A 16,275-nucleotide genomic window follows, 5' to 3' on the forward strand; every position below is an offset into this window, starting at 1 on the left:
ACTCCAATCACTGGTAAAGATTAGTTACATTGTTACATCAGCATAGCTAACGGTTAGTTAGCTAACTCCAATCACTGGTAAAGATTAGTGACATTGTTACATCATTATAGCTAACAGTTAGCTCGCTAACTCCAATCAGGTAAAGAAGAGTTACATTGTTACATCAGCATAGCTAACAGCTAGCTAGCTAACTCCAATCAGGTAAATACTAGTGACATTGTTAAATCAGTATAGCTAACAGTTAGCCAGCTAACTCCAATCACTGGTAAAGACTAGTTACATTGTTACATCAGCATTGCTAACAGTTCGCTAGATAACTCCAATTACTGGTAAAGATTAGTTACATTGCTACATCAGCATAGCTAAAAGTTAGCTAGCTAACTCCAATCACTGGTAAAGACTAGTTACATTGTTACATCAGCATAGCTAACAGTTAGCTAGCTAACTCCAATCACTGGTAAAGACTAGTTACATTGTTACATCCCCATAGTTAACAGTTAGCTAGCTAACTCCAATCACTGGTAAAGACTAGTTACATTATTACATCAGCATAGCTAACAGTTAGCTAGCTAACTCCAATCACTGGTAAAGACTAGTTACATTGTTACATCAGCATAGCTAACAGTTAGTTAGCTAACTCCAATCACTGGTAAAGATTAGTTACATTGTTACATCAGCATAGCTAACGGTTAGTTAGCTAACTCCAATCACTGGTAAAGATTAGTGACATTGTTACATCATTATAGCTAACAGTTAGCTCGCTAACTCCAATCAGGTAAAGAAGAGTTACATTGTTACATCAGCATAGCTAACAGCTAGCTAGCTAACTCCAATCAGGTAAATACTAGTGACATTGTTAAATCAGTATAGCTAACAGTTAGCCAGCTAACTCCAATCACTGGTAAAGACTACCGTATTGGTCCGAATATAAGACGACCCTGATTATAAGACGACCCCCCGTTTTTCAACACAAACATTTAGAAAAACAGATTTGCAGACTAGATTTGCCGAACAAAGAACTTCATTTTATTTTAAAATAACAATATTAAAAACACAGTGAATTAAACACAAAGGCAAACTATGTACAGTATGATTCAAAATTAATATCAAGCAATAATAAAGCAACATTTTTAAATAACAGAGAAAATACAGGCCACACATTTAACTAAACTTAACAAAAATTCGCCAAACTTCTCCTCCGATGTCTCTCTATCCCTCACACACGTCCTCTGCCCCGCTGTGTTCGCTCTCGCTGTCATCGCTCCCCAGCTGCTCCGCTTCCACCGGCTCCTCCCAAAGCACGTCGTCCTCGCTGCCGTCCAATGCATTTGAGATGCAACATTTTTTAAAGCCATCGATGATGCTCTGTGAGGGAATAGCATCCCATGCATGCAGGATCCATTCACACAGTAGACGGACTGACGGCTTCTGTATTTTCCCGGTCGGTGTGAGTGCGTGGTTGCCAGACAGGAGCCACTCTGTGTATTTTTTTCGCAGGTTATCCTTGAAAGGCTTGTTCACAACTACGTCCAACACCTGTAGCTGGCTTGTCATTCCCCCTGGTATGATCACAAGATCCCCGTTCATTGCTCGCACCTGACTTTTCACGGGCTCAGTCAGATGTCCGCGGAACGCATCCAGAACGAGCATGTTCCTCCTCTTCCTCAGTCCCCCGTAGCGTGCGCCCCACACAACCTTTAGCCAGTCCACTACAAGCCCCGACTCCATCCAGCCCTTCTCCTGGGCGCGCACAATAATGCCAGCTGGCATTGGGTCCTTTGGCACAGTCTTACGCTTAAGAATGACATACGGGGGGAGTTTGCTGCCACCAGCGAGACATGTCAACATGACAGTGACGCGGCTCTTCTCGTTGCCCGTTGATTTCACCAACACAGACTTTTCTCCCTTTCTATTGACAGTCACCGATGTTGGCATGTCGAAATAAACGGGTGTCTGATCAGCATTGCCGATCTGATCCAGCGGGTAGGAGTGCTTCTTCCTCAGGTTGATAACAAAGCGCTGAAACGAAAGCAGCTTCTCTCCGAAGTCTGACGGCAGGCGTTGGGCCAAACTCGTTCTCCGTCTAAGTGACAGTCCATTACGCCGCATCATCCTACGACACCAGCCGAGGCTGGCTTTAAATCCAGTGATGTTGAGCTCTCTGGCGATTTCCAGGGCCTTAACCTGGATGACAGCTCTGGTAATGGGCATTCCCTCACTTCTTTTTTCCCTGACATATTCAAAAACCCTCCGGTCAACCTCAATGAAACGACCACTTTGAGGACCACGGAAGGATTTTCGCTGACTGTTAGCATCTTTTAGACGTTGTTTTTCTGCTCGCCATCTTCTTACATTACACTCAGTGACCCCGAATGTCTTGGCAGCTTGGCAGTTGTTAGATGACTCTGCCTTATTGACAACCATTATTTTGAAATTGGCATCATAGCTCCTCCGCTGTTGTTTATTGACCTGGCCCACTTTTGAGCCACTTGTCTCTAAATGGTCAGCCTGTCTTTCCATCTTTAAACACCGGTAACGGGCTGGTTGTTAAGGACGCCTCTTCCCTCCGTCCGGAACGAATTTTTGGCGCCATCTGTGCCCGCGAATGTGTATTGACATTTAAAGGGAGCGCCGAAGAAGAGAAACTGCGCTCTGAATACTAGACCCCGAATATAAGACGACCCGACTTTTTTGGACCTATTTCGAGGGGAAAAAAGGCCGTCTTATATTCGGACCAATACGGTAGTTACATTGTTACATCAGCATTGCTAACAGTTAGCTAGATAACTCCAATTACTGGTAAATATTAGTTACATTGCTACATCAGCATAGCTAAAAGTTAGCTAGCTAACTCCAATCACTGGTAAAGACTAGTTACATTGTTACATCAGCATAGCTAACAGTTAGCTAGCTAACTCCAATCACTGGTAAAGACTAGTTACATTGTTACATCAGCATAGTTAACAGTTAGCTAGCTAACTCCAATCACTGGTAAAGACTAGTTACATTGTTACATCAGCATAGCTAACAGTTAGCTAGCTAACTCCAATCACTGGTAAAGACTAGTTACATTGTTACAACAGGGACATGTTTCTCTAAACTCCAAACTTACTCTGGGCAGAAGTTACCCTCTGGGATAAAACTGACCTTAGATCAGTGGCAGAGGAATATGTACACCTGTCATACCCAACTAGACAACTGTGATTTTTGAGTTTACAGCCATGGGTCTCCTCACAATGCAGTGAACACTGTATCGAGATCAGGGCTGGGGTCATTTCAGGTAAATTCAGGAAGTGAACTAAAATTATTTGTCATTTAAAAGTATTGTGAAACATTTGAATTTCAGTTTACTTCCTGAATTAACTGAATTGTATTTCTAACATACCGAACCTGATTTCAATAAATTAATTGCTAAATTAAAGATGATGTTTAGTATGATGAGTTTCTCAAACAAACTGTATTAGGACGTTTTCTATATGACTGACTGGTATAGGATTTCTGCTGCCAACATGGCGAATCGGCAAGAATAATGCATTGAGGAGATGGAGAGGAGGAATCCAGGTTTAGGGTATTTATTAAACACATTTGAACACTAACCCAGAGCACATGGTTAGAGGGTTTGGAATGGAGTTTCATTAAGGTTTGGGGTTTCAGAGTTGGAGGTTGAAAGGCTGGTAGGGAGGTTAGGTTGTGGAAGGATGTGGTGGTCTGGAAGGGATTCAAGAGGGAAACATATTAGGAACACATCAACATAAAGGTGAATGAATGACCTGGTAGTGCCAGGTGACCAGGTAAAGGGAATGGATGTAACATATAGCTACACATTTAGGAGACTACCAAGATAAACCTAAGAAAGGAGCAATAGCATTTAGCATAAACTGAGGGCATGAATGTAAGAATTAACATATATACATACATCTATCTGTGTCATTATAGCATCTGTGACAGCATGCACAGCGCCATTGAGGCTATATCTATTTTAAAGTATCAGTTGTATTATTCTTCATTGGCTGATGGCTCCCAACTCATAGGAATCCCCACCCAGTTGACTACTTTAAAATGGTGGAAGCTCTCAATGGCAATGTCCATGCTAAAACAGGTTACATCCATGATGAGTCCTCTATCTATCTCTATGACAACAGGCACAACTGAAATGCCACATGCGTCCACTTATATCAGGGCGTTCTCAACAACCTCACCATTACCAAACTTTTATTAGATCAAATAAGCCTTACGTAGCAAATGATCAATTCCATGTTTTGTTGACCAAATCCAACACTCTCTCATTGACCTCCATTCAAAAATGATTCACATTGTGGGCTTATGTTCATGGGCATATTTTGAGAGGAGTAAAACCTCTCACTTCGCCACTTCCTCTCTGATTTAGCTGAACCCACTGTGTTAGAGCTGGGGTGGAACAAGAGCCTGCACGCCATGTGGATGGGCTGTCCAGAACAGGAGTTGCAGGCCCCTTATATACTGTTATTAACTAACAGATGTCATTAAGCAGTTGAGTAAAACTGTTATTGTACATTTTAAATGTATTTTAGCAGGGCCTTGGGAGGAGCGGACTCTTGATCCAATACATTTAAGGGTGCTTTAAATGACCGCAAAGTAGTTTTATCACCACAGGCAGGAGTTTGCCTGAGACACCCCAGAGCCTTTGCTCACATCAGTATTTTTTTTCTCCATGATTCAACTCATTAAAATGTCACAGCCAGTAAAAATCTAAATCTGGAAATGAAATGTCACATGCTATGGCATGGATCCACAAAACAACCAATCTTGGCTCAGTTAATACAGATATTATTTCCCAGATCACATATCTTGCTTTAAATATATTACGACGTCAGCAATGTGAGAACCTCATGGTCGACTAAGAAGGTCAAAATAATGTACTGGCCTTTATCGGATCTCTCTGTGGTCCACAGTATAGGTATGAGATCTTCACCTTTCAGCATGCAGTGTAAAGTTAATGGTGGGCTAAATGTAATTGTCATCTAATACATTTACAAGGATAAACACTTGGATCAAATGGGGAGCTGTTGTGTTTTTCAGCAAGCTTTACAGATCTTTGGACAAACAAATAGTCAAAAGGATTACCCTGGCCATGATCCGAAACTAGGTGTCAGAAATACATGCAGCCTGAAGTCGTTTAGGATTGGTTTATGACCCTCCGTCATAGAGATGGTATTAAACAGAGTTAAATAGCAGAGTTACAAGAAGCGTGCCAAAGCAACAGATCATTTCCAAGTCCAATATGGCCATGTTCAGAAACGGGTGTGTCAGAAATACATGCAGCTTCCATAGCAACATATCTAAAGTAATTTGGCTTTGCTTTATTGGCAGATATGATGCCATTTGAGCTGTGCACCAGAGGATATGGCCATATACGAAACAGACTGCTTCTTTTTGGACAGCTTTATTTTTAGACTTTCAAATATAAAAACACAGAGGTTGCAGGAAGACACAGTCAAGGACAAGAAAAGTAAAGTCCATAACAGAGAACATGCTAGCTGTACCACTAGAGATCCTGGTTCGAATCCAGGCTCTATCGTAGCCGGCCGCAACCGGGAGACCGCACAATTGGCACAGTGTCATCCAGGGTAGGGGAGGGAATGGATGGCAGGGATGTAGCTCAGTTGGTAGAGCATGGCGTTTGCAACGCCAGGGTTGTGGGTTCGTTTCCCACGGGGGGCCAGTATGAAAAAATTTAATAAAAATGTATGCACTCACTAACTGTAAGTCGCTCTGGATAAGAGCTTAAATGACCAAAAAAAGAACGTCAATAAAACTGGGAATCCCACACCCTCCCTTCAGCTGCAGCTGTTGGAACACAAGCGTCTCTGGGGGAGCAGGGAACTCGTCCTAGCCAAGCCTTTTAGAACAGAAAGGACAAGTGACCGCCCAATCCACTAGATGGCCCCACCAATGATCAATGTTTAGAAATGAAAGACTTCACATTCAGTCACACAATTGGAAAACTGATTTAAATCATGGGAAAAATGGAGTGTTCCTGTCAGCCTGTGAATGAGTTGAATAGAAGGTTGTCCAGTTTAACTGCTGCTTTGATAATAGCCTTGACCTCTATGGCAGCTGTTATATCTGGGATGACTGAAGACCTGATGATAGGAGCCTCTGCTTTATAGTCCTGCAATTTATCCCACAGACAGCACCATGTACCAAAAAGTCATAATACTGTATGTCAAACAGTCATAATAACAGTCACCTTTAATATCAATAATATTAAATGTAATTTGTTGGATCAGAATCAGGGTTGTGTTCATTAGGCACCCCGTAACAAAATATTAAGAAGCCGGCAGCCACCGGCTTTGATCAATGCTCAATGTTAAATTCAAGTCTTTCTACCATCACATCTAAGCCAATATGACAACAATTTAAATGTAACTTCGCCAATCAACTTGAATGGAAGTACACAACGCACCCCCACCTCTCGTCATGTTCCGTTCAGCCTTTACTGAATGTTCCAACTTCAATTAGTTATTCTCAATTATGCTTTAAGATACAAATGTCAAATATATGTCAACAATCCTTCTTCCAAAGGACCCATCTGTGGATTAAATGTCATGAAAATCTATATTTGTTCAAGTTTCAGGAGGAATAGCTTTATAATAGCTACAATAATGTGGCATACAAGACTGTGACTTTCTAGCTAATTTTCCTTTCTCAATTAGATCATGTTCCCTCTTTCAGAACCTATTCATAATCCACTTCCCTGCCGGTGACAAGCATATCCATAACATGATGCTGCCACCACGATACTTTAAAATACAAAAGGAATCAACATCATTGCATTTACTCCATATTACCGGCCTGTATGACCAGTGGTGTAAAGTATTTAAGTAAAAATACTTTAAAGTACTATTTAAGTAGTTTTATGGGGGTTATCTGCGCTTTACTTTCACTACATTCCTAAAGTAAATATTGTACTTTTTACTCCATACCTTTTCCTTGACACCCAAAAGTACTCGTTACATTTTTAAATGCTTAGCAGGACAGAAATATTGTCAAATTCACGCACTTATCAATAGAACTGTTAGGCCTACTGCTGCTAGGTAGCTCTCTCTGCTCTTCCCCTCCCCTCTGTTTGTCCTTGATTGCAGGAGTGAAGTCTGGTGTGCGGGAGTCAGGGTTCCAGCTGCAGCTCATTCACCATAATCACCTCAGCCCTTTAAGACCCGGTCAAACTTGCCACTCATCGTCAGATCATAGTCAAGACAACCATGTTAGTCTCGCTGCCGACTCAACCTGTCTGTTTTCGCTCTTGTGTTTTTGGCCTGTCTATTTACTTTTTCTCCTGTGCCACAGATATTTGGAACCTGACTCCTGCCTCCGCTTCACTCCTGCCACCACCATCCTGCTCTCCACTATCGGACCTCTCCTTTGGACTCACCACGGACACTAGGACATTACGGTACCACACCTGCCCTGACCTGGATCTGTTACCCTCCCTGTAACCTGGACTTGCTCTTCCCCATTTATTGGAAACCTGGACTATTGAACATTATAATAAACCTGTTAAAACTTCTCTGGCTTGGTGTACTTGTCTGCATTTGGGTTCTATCCAGTTAAATCATAACAAGAACATCCCTGGTCATCCCTACTGCCTCTGATCTGGCAGAGTCACAAAACACACCTGCTTCGTTTGTAAATTATGTCTGAGTGTGCCCCTGGCTATCTGTAAATATATATATATATATATATATATACACAGTGGGGAGAACAAGTCTTTGATACACTGCCGATTTTGCAGGTTTTCCTACTTACAAAGCATGTAGAGGTCTGTCATTTTTATCATAGGTACACTTCAGACGGAATCTAAAACAAAAATCCAGAAAATCACATTGAATGATTTTTAAGTAATTCATTTGCGTTTTATTGCATGACATAAGTATTTGACACATCAGAAAAGCAGAACTTAATATTTGGTACAGAAACCTTTGTTTGCAATTACAGATATCATACGTTTCCTGTAGGTCTTGACCAGGTTTGCACACACTGCAGCAGGGATTTTGGCCCACTCCTCCATACCTTCTCCAGATCCTTCAGGTTTCGGAGATGTCGCTGGGCAATACGGACTTTCAGCTCCCTCCAAAGATTTTCTATTGGGTTCAGGTCTGGAGACTGGCTAGGCCACTCCAGGACCTTGAGATGCTTTTTACGGAGCCACTCCTTAGTTGCCCTGGCTGTGTGTTTCGGGTCGTTGTCATGCTGGAAGACCCAGCCATGACCCATCTTCAATGCTCTTACTGAGGGAAGGAGGTTGTTGGCCAAGATCTCGCGATACATGGCCCCATCCATCCTCCCCTCAATATGGTGCAGTCATCCTGTCCCCTTTGCAGAAAAGCATCCCCAAAGAATGATGTTTCCACCTCCATGCTTCACGGTTGAGATGGTGTTCTTGGGGTTGTACTCATCCTTCTTCTTCCTCCAAACACGGCGAGTGGAGTTTAGACCAAAAAGCTATATTTTTGTCTCATCAGACCACATGACCTTCTCCCATTCCTCCTCTGGATCATCCAGATGGTCATTGGCAAACTTCAGACGGGCCTGGACATGCGCTGGCTTGAGCAGGGGGACTTACGTGCTCTGCAGGATTTTAATCCATGACGGAGTAGTGTGTTACTAATGGTTTTCTTTGAGACTGTGGTCCCAGCTCTCTTCAGGTCATTGACCAGGTCCTGCCGTGTAGTTCTGGGCTGATCCCTCACCTTCCTCATGATCATTGATGCCCCACGAGGTGAGATCTTGCATGGAGCCCCAGACCGAGGGTGATTGACAGTCATCTTGAACTTCTTCCATTTTCTAATAATTGCGCCAACAGTTGTTGCCTTCTCATCAAGCTGCTTGCCTATTGTCCTGTAGCCCATCCCAGCCTTGTGCAGGTCTACAATTTTATCCCTGATGTCCTTACACAGCTCTCTGGTCTTGGCCATTGTGGAGAGGTTGGAGTCTGTTTGATTGAGTGTGTGGACATGTGTCTTTTAAACAGTTAACGAGTTCAAACAGGTGCAGTTAATACAGGTAATGAGTGGAGAACAGGAGGGCTTCTTAAAGAAAAACTAACAGGTCTGTGAGAGCCGGAATTCTTACTGGTTGGTAGGTGATCAAATACTCATGTCATGCAATAAAACGCAAATTAATTACTTAAAAATCATACAATGTGATTTTCTGGATTTTTGTGTACCTATGATAACAATTACAGACCTCTACATGCTTTGTAAGTAGGAAAACCTGCAAAATCGTCAGTGTATCAAATACTTGTTCTCCCCACTGTATATATATATATACAGTGGGGGAAAAAAAGTATTTAGTCAGCCACCAATTGTGCAAGTTCTCCCACTTAAAAAGATGAGAGAGGCCTGTAATTTTCATCATAGGTACACGTCAACTATGACAGACAAAATGAGAAAAAAAAATCCAGAAAATCACATTGTAGGATTTTTAATGAATTTATTAGCAAATTATGGTGGAAAATAAGTATTTGGTCAATAACAAAAGTGTCTCAATACTTTGTTATATACCCTTTGTTGGCAATGACATGGGTCAAACGTTTTCTGTAAGTCTTCACAAGGTTTTCACACACTGTTGCTGGTATTTTGGCCCATTCCTCCATGCAGATCTCCTCTAGAGCAGTGATGTTTTGGGGCTGTCGCTGGGCAACACGGACTTTCAACTCCCTCCAAAGATTTTCTATGGGGTTGAGATCTGGAGACTGGCTAGGCCACTCCAGGACCTTGAAATGCTTCTTACGAAGCCACTCCTTCGTTGCCCGGGCGGTGTTTGGGATCATTGTCATGCTGTAAGACCCAGCCACATTTCATCTTCAATGCCCTTGCTGATGGAAGGAGGTTTTCACTCAAAATCTCACGATGCATGGCCCCATTCATTCTTTCCTTTACACGGATCAGTCGTCCTAGTCCCTTTGCAGAAAAACAGCCCCAAAGCATGATGTTTCCACCCCCATGCTTCACAGTAGGTATGGTGTTCTTTGGATGCAACTCAGCATTCTTTGTACTCCAAACACGACGAGTTGAGTTTTTACCAAAAAGTTATATTTTGGTTTCATCTGACCATATGACATTCTCCCAATCCTCTTCTGGATCATCCAAATGCACTCTAGACAACTTCAGACGGGCCTGGACATGTACTGGCTTAAGAAGGGGGACACGTCTGGCACTGCAGGATTTGAGTCCCTGGTGGCGTAGTGTGTTACTGATGGTAGGCTTTGTTACTTTGGTCCCAGCTCTCTGCAGGTCATTCACTAGGTCCCCCCGTGTGGTTCTGGGATTTTTGCTCACCGTTCTTGTGATCATTTTGACCCCACGGGGTGAGATCTTGCGTGGAGCCCCAGATCGAGGGAGATTATCAGTGGTCTTGTATGTCTTCCATTTCCTAATAATTGCTCCCACAGTTGATTTCTTCAAACCAAGCTGCTTACCTATTGCAGATTCAGTCTTCCCAGCCTGGTGCAGGTCTACAATTTTGTTTCTGGTGTCCTTTGACAGCTCTTTGGTCTTGGCCATAGTGGAGTTTGGAGTGTGACTGTTTGAGGTTGTGGACAGGTGTCTTTTATACTGATAACAAGTTCAAACAGGTGCCATTAAAACAGGTAACGAGTGGAGGACAGAGGAGCCTCTTAAAGAAGAAGTTACAGGTCTGTGAGAGCCAGAAATCTTGCTTGTTTGTAGGTGACCAAATACTTATTTTCCACCATAATTTGCAAATAAATTCATAAAATATCCTACAATGTGATTTTCAGGATTTTTTTTCCTCAATTTGTCTGTCATAGTTGACGTGTACCTATGATGAAAATTACAGGCCTCTATCATCTTTTTAAGTGGGAGAACTTGCACAATTGGTGGCTGACTAAATACTTTTTTCCGCCACTGTATATATATATATATATATATATATATACAGTTGAAGTCGGAATTTTACATACACTTAGGTTGGAGTCATTAAAACTCGTTTTTCAACCACTCCACAAAATGTATTGTTAACAAACTATGGCTTTGGCAAGTCGGTTAGGACATCTACTTTGTGCATACAGATTATTTCACTTATAATTCACTGTATCACAATTCCAGTGGGTCAAAGTTTACATACACTAAGTTAACTGTGCCTTTAAACAACTTGGAAATGTCCAGAAAATGATGTCATGGCGTTAGAAGCTTCTGATAGCCTAATTGACATCATTTGAGTCAGCTGTGGATGTATTTCAAGGCCTACCTTCAAACTCAGTGCCTCTTTGCTTGACATCATGGGAAAATCAAAGGAAATCAGCCAAAACCTCAGAAAAAAATGGTAAACCTCCACAAGTCTGGTTCATCCTTGGGAGCAATTTCCAAATGCCTAAAGGTACCACGTTCATCTGTACAAACAATAGTATGCAAGTATAAACACCATGGAACCACGTAGCCATCGTTCCGCTCAGGAAGGAGACGCATTCTGTCTCCTAGAGATGAACGTACTTTGGTGCGAAAAGTTCAAATCAATCCCAGAACAACAGTAAAGGACCTTGTATAGATGCTGGAGGAAACAGGTACAAAAGTATCTATATCCACAGTAAAACAAGTCCTATGTCGACATAACCTGAAAGGCCGCTCAGCAAGGAAGAAGCCACTGCTCCAAAACCGCCATAAAAAAGCCAGACTACGGTTTGCAACTGCACATGGGGACAAAGATCGTACTTTTTGGTCTGATGAAACAAAAATAGAACTGTTTGGCCATAATGACCATTGTTATCTTTGGATGAAAAAGGGTGAGCCTTGCAAGACGAAGAACACCATCCCAACAGTGAAGCACAGGGGTGCTTTGCTGCAGGAGGGACTGGTGCACTTCACAAAATAGATGGCATCAAGTCAAGGTATTGGAGTGGCCATCACAAATCCCTGACCTCAATCCTGTGGAAAATTTGTGGGCAGAACTGAAAAAGTGTGTGAGAGCAAGGAGGCCTACAAACATGACTCAGCTCTGTCAGGAGGAATGGGCCAAAATTCACCCAACATATTGTGGGAAGCTTGTGGAAGGCTACCCGAAACGTTTGTCCCAAGTTAAACAATTTAAAGGCAATGGTACCAAATACTAATTGAGTTTATGTAAACTTCTGACCCACTGGGAATGTGATGAAATAAATAAAAGCTGAAATAAATAATTCTCTCTACTATTATTCTGCCATTTCACATTTTTTAAAGTGGTGATCCTAACTGACCTAAGACAGGGAATTTTTACTAGGGTTAAATGTCAGGAATTGTGGAAAACTGAGTTTAAATGTATTTGGCTAAGTTGCATGTAAACTTCCGACTTCAACTATACATGGTGCCGTCTGGTTTGCTTAAAATAAGACATTTGAAATGATTAATACTTTTACTTTTGATACTTAAGTATATTTTAGAAATTACATTTAATCCACTCCAAATAATCAATTATGTTTGCAACAAGGCTGTTAAGTAGTACTGCAAGACAATATTTTTGGCATATATAAAAAACTACAAAGTTGGGTCAAATCCAATCCAACACAACAAAGAGTGAAACACTTTTCAAGTATAGTGGTGGCAGCATCATCTTATGGGTATGCTTGCCGTTGGCAGGGAGTGGGCAGTTTGTCAGGATTCAATGAAATTTGAAAGGAGCAAAGCCCAGGTAAAAAGTTAACAGCCTCAGTCTTCTGAAAACCCTGGGATAGTTTTATTTTTCAGCGAGACAATTACACAAATGTTTTTGCCAAAGATGCCAAAATGGATTTCGTAGAGGTGTCTCAGTCCTGACTTAAATTTGCTTAAAAATCAGAAACAAGGCTTGAATATTGCAATCCATCAATGATTCCCAACAAAATATATTGAGCTTGAGCAATGTTAACAAAAACAATGGATATATGTAACCCTAAGAGTTGTGCAAAGTTGGTAAAATCTTATTCACAGCTGTAATGGCTGCTAAATGTGCTTCCACCAAATATTAACTCAAATTATGATATTTCAGTTATTTTTTCTTAATTTTGTAAGTTTTATAACCTTTTCACTTAGTAAATGTTAAGTAGGTTGTGTAGATCTGTGGGAAAAATAATACAATTTAATATTGTTTCTGTTTAAAATTTAAGACAGCAAAATGTGAAAAATAAGTTAAAGGGGTGTCACGATCGTCGTATTGAACAGACCAAGGCGCAGCGTGATGAACGAACATGTTTAACTTTATTATCTTTAGTGATAATAGAACACAATCAACAAAACAAGAAACGACTCGTGAAGTCCACGGTAACAATGACCGAACACGGAACAAAAACCCACAAACACAAAGTGAAACACAGACAGTTAAATATGGCTCCCAATCAGAGACAACCAGCCAACAGCTGACACTCGTTGCCTCTGATTGGGAGTCACTCAGTCAAACATAGAAAATGACGAACTAGAACCCCCAACATAGAAAATAAACACATAGAATGAACACACCCTGGCTCAACAAATAGAGTCCCAGAGCCAGGGTGTGACAGTACCCCCCCCCTAAAGGCGCGGACTGCGACCGCGCCTAAATACGAGCAAAACAGGGGAGGGCTGGGTGGGCATTCCTCCTCGGCGGCGGTTCTGGCTCCGGGCTTGCCCACCACCCTCCAACAAACCCCCCATAGCACCCCTGGTCCGGTCTGGCCCCGCTGGCTGGAGCTGGACTGGACGTAGCAGGAGCGGTAGGCTTCAGCTCCTTAGTGGAGCAGTTGAGCGGTACCTGAATTGGCACCGATGACCCAGGCACGGGTTGTGCCGGACTGACGACGCGCACCTCTGGCTTGGTGCGTGGAGCAGCAACTGGCCGGACCGGGCTGACGATGCGCACCCTTGGCTTGGTGCGTGTTGCAGCAACGGGCCGGACCGGGCTGACGATGCGCACCCCTGGCTTGGTGCGTGGAGCCGGAACGGGCCTCACCGGACTGACGACTCGCACCTCTGGCTTGGTGCGTGGAGCCGGAACGGGCCTCACCGGACTGACGACTCGCACCCCTGGCTTGGTGCGTGGAGCCGGAACGGACCGGACCGGGCTGACGATGCGCACCCCTGGCTTGGTGCGTGGAGCCGGAACGGGCCTCACCGGACTGACGACTCGCATCCCTGGCTTGGTGCGAGTGGCAGGAACGGGCCTCACCGGACTGACGACTCGCACCCCTGGCTTGGTGCGAGTGGCAGGAACGGGTTGGACCAGGCTGACGACTCGCACCGTAGGCTTGGTGCGAGGGGCAGGAACAGGCTGGACCAGGCTGACGACTCGCACCGTAGGCTTGGTGCGAGGGGCAGGAACAGGCTGGACCAGGCTGACGACTCGCACCGTAGGCTTGGTGCGAGGGGCAGGAACAGGCTGGACCGGGCTGGCGACGCACACCGTAGGCTTGGTGCGAGTGGCAGGAACAGGCCGGGCCGGGCTGGTGACGCACACCGTAGGCTTGGTGCAAGGGGCAGAAACAGGCCGGGCTGGGCTGGCGGCGTGCACCTTACACTTAGTGCGGGAAGCAGGAACGGGCCGGACCGGACTGGTGACGCACACCACTTGCTTGGTGTGAGGAGCGGGACTGGGTTTCGTCATAACCCCCCACTCCCTCAGCTGCCTACCGAGTTCCTCTCGCCGTGCCTCATTTCTCACCCTTTCCCTTATCGCCTCCAAATGCTCCATCCTCTGCAACACTACCTCCTGCTCCCTCGTCGCCCCTGCCGTGTGCCCCCCCCCCCTAAAACATTTTTGGGGTTGCCTCTCGCCTGTCCGACGTTGACCCTGCTGACGCCGCTGCTCCTCTCTCCGTCGCCTCTCCACCGTCTCAATCCATGGCCGGCGATCCATCCCGGCCAGGATTTCCTCCCAGGTCCAGGACCCTTTCCCGTCCAATATCTCCTCCCATGTCCAGGCTGCCTGTTCCTGGACACGCTGCTTGGTCCTGGTACGGTGGGTTTTTCTGTCACGAACGTCAGGGAGAGACCAATGCGCAGCGTGTTGAAAGAACATGTTAACTTTATTTAATAAAGCACGAACGAAAACAACAAACGACTCGTGAAGTCCACGGTAACAATGACCGAACACGGAACAAAAACACACAAACACAAAGTGAAACACAGACAGTTAAATATGGCTCCCAATCAGAGACAACCAGCCAACAGCTGACACTCGTTGCCTCTGATTGGGAGTCACTCAGTCAAACATAGAAAATGACGAACTAGAACCCCCAACATAGAAAATAAACACATAGAATGAACACACCCTGGCTCAACAAATAGAGTCCCAGAGCCAGGGTGTGACAAGGGGGCATTCAGGGCACAGAGAGCAGTGCTGCCTATCTTTAGATCCTATCAGTATCGACACGTGCCTCAACAATGCACTTTACAAATATTTTCTCTTCGTGGTGTTTAGGGAAACGCATGTTACATCTTCGGCCGTTGTAAGAAAGATGCATTGTTAAAACACTCCTAAGCAGACATCGTGACGTATTTCATTACCCATTAAGTCATCTTCACAAAGTCTTGCACCGCCACTGAATGGAGAAGTGTAGTGTTTGTAACGCAAGATGGAGGAGAGCCTGTCTCTCATCAGAGATCGCATTTATTTAGGGAGATAGCAAAATATAACCTTTTAATTCAAGACAGGATCAATATATTGTTTCAGATGATAATAAAACATGTTTTGTTTAGTTACTTTTTCATCAACTTGTTTCTCTAATTTTATTGCAAGTCAAACTAGCTTGCAGTGCAGAGTAGCTAGCTAGCTAAAGGCTAGGTTGAAGGTAACATTGTAGCTAGCAACCTCCACCTAACAATTATAATCAAAACAAACATCATCACCATCACAATAAACTTCAACGGGAGGCAACAGTCATAATATAATTGGCTTAAAAGCCAATGTGTATTATTTAACACTACTATTAAAATACTAACTTATAGGAATGGGTAATTGTTTACAAGTTGCTAGCTATCTCATAAAGCCATCACCGAAAACCACATATTTTAATCTTCTCTGTATTGGTAACTTCCTGTTACTGGACTGCAGACGACCTAAAGTTAGAAAAATGCCAACGTATGCAGTGTCCGTCTCGCAACGGAACCTTGAACCACAAGGGGGCGTGGTGTTTTCACTCTGTTGTGGAAGTCTCAATTGAAATGCATGACATCCAGCGCAACGACACGGCTTATGGGTAATGTGAACGAGGCTTAAGTTCCTGTGAACGAGGCTTAAGTTCCATCGCTATTGATTACCGCTGGAATCCGTGTAGCGAAACAATGTAAG

The 16,275-nt window shown here is 43.6% G+C and overlaps 1 long non-coding RNA gene across 1 annotated transcript; it reads left to right on the top strand.

The window, feature by feature from the left end:
- Nucleotides 1-7,090: 7,090 nt before the first annotated feature.
- Nucleotides 7,091-7,549, top strand: LOC311124723. The gene is made up of 2 exons (XR_014612809.1): nt 7,091-7,246; nt 7,330-7,549. It is a non-coding gene; the product is annotated as an uncharacterized lncRNA (long non-coding RNA).
- Nucleotides 7,550-16,275: the final 8,726 nt, after the last annotated feature.

Source organism: Coregonus lavaretus (assembly GCF_964263955.1).
Source record: "Coregonus lavaretus genome assembly, contig: HAP1_SCAFFOLD_79, whole genome shotgun sequence".
NCBI lineage: Eukaryota > Metazoa > Chordata > Actinopteri > Salmoniformes > Salmonidae > Coregonus > Coregonus lavaretus.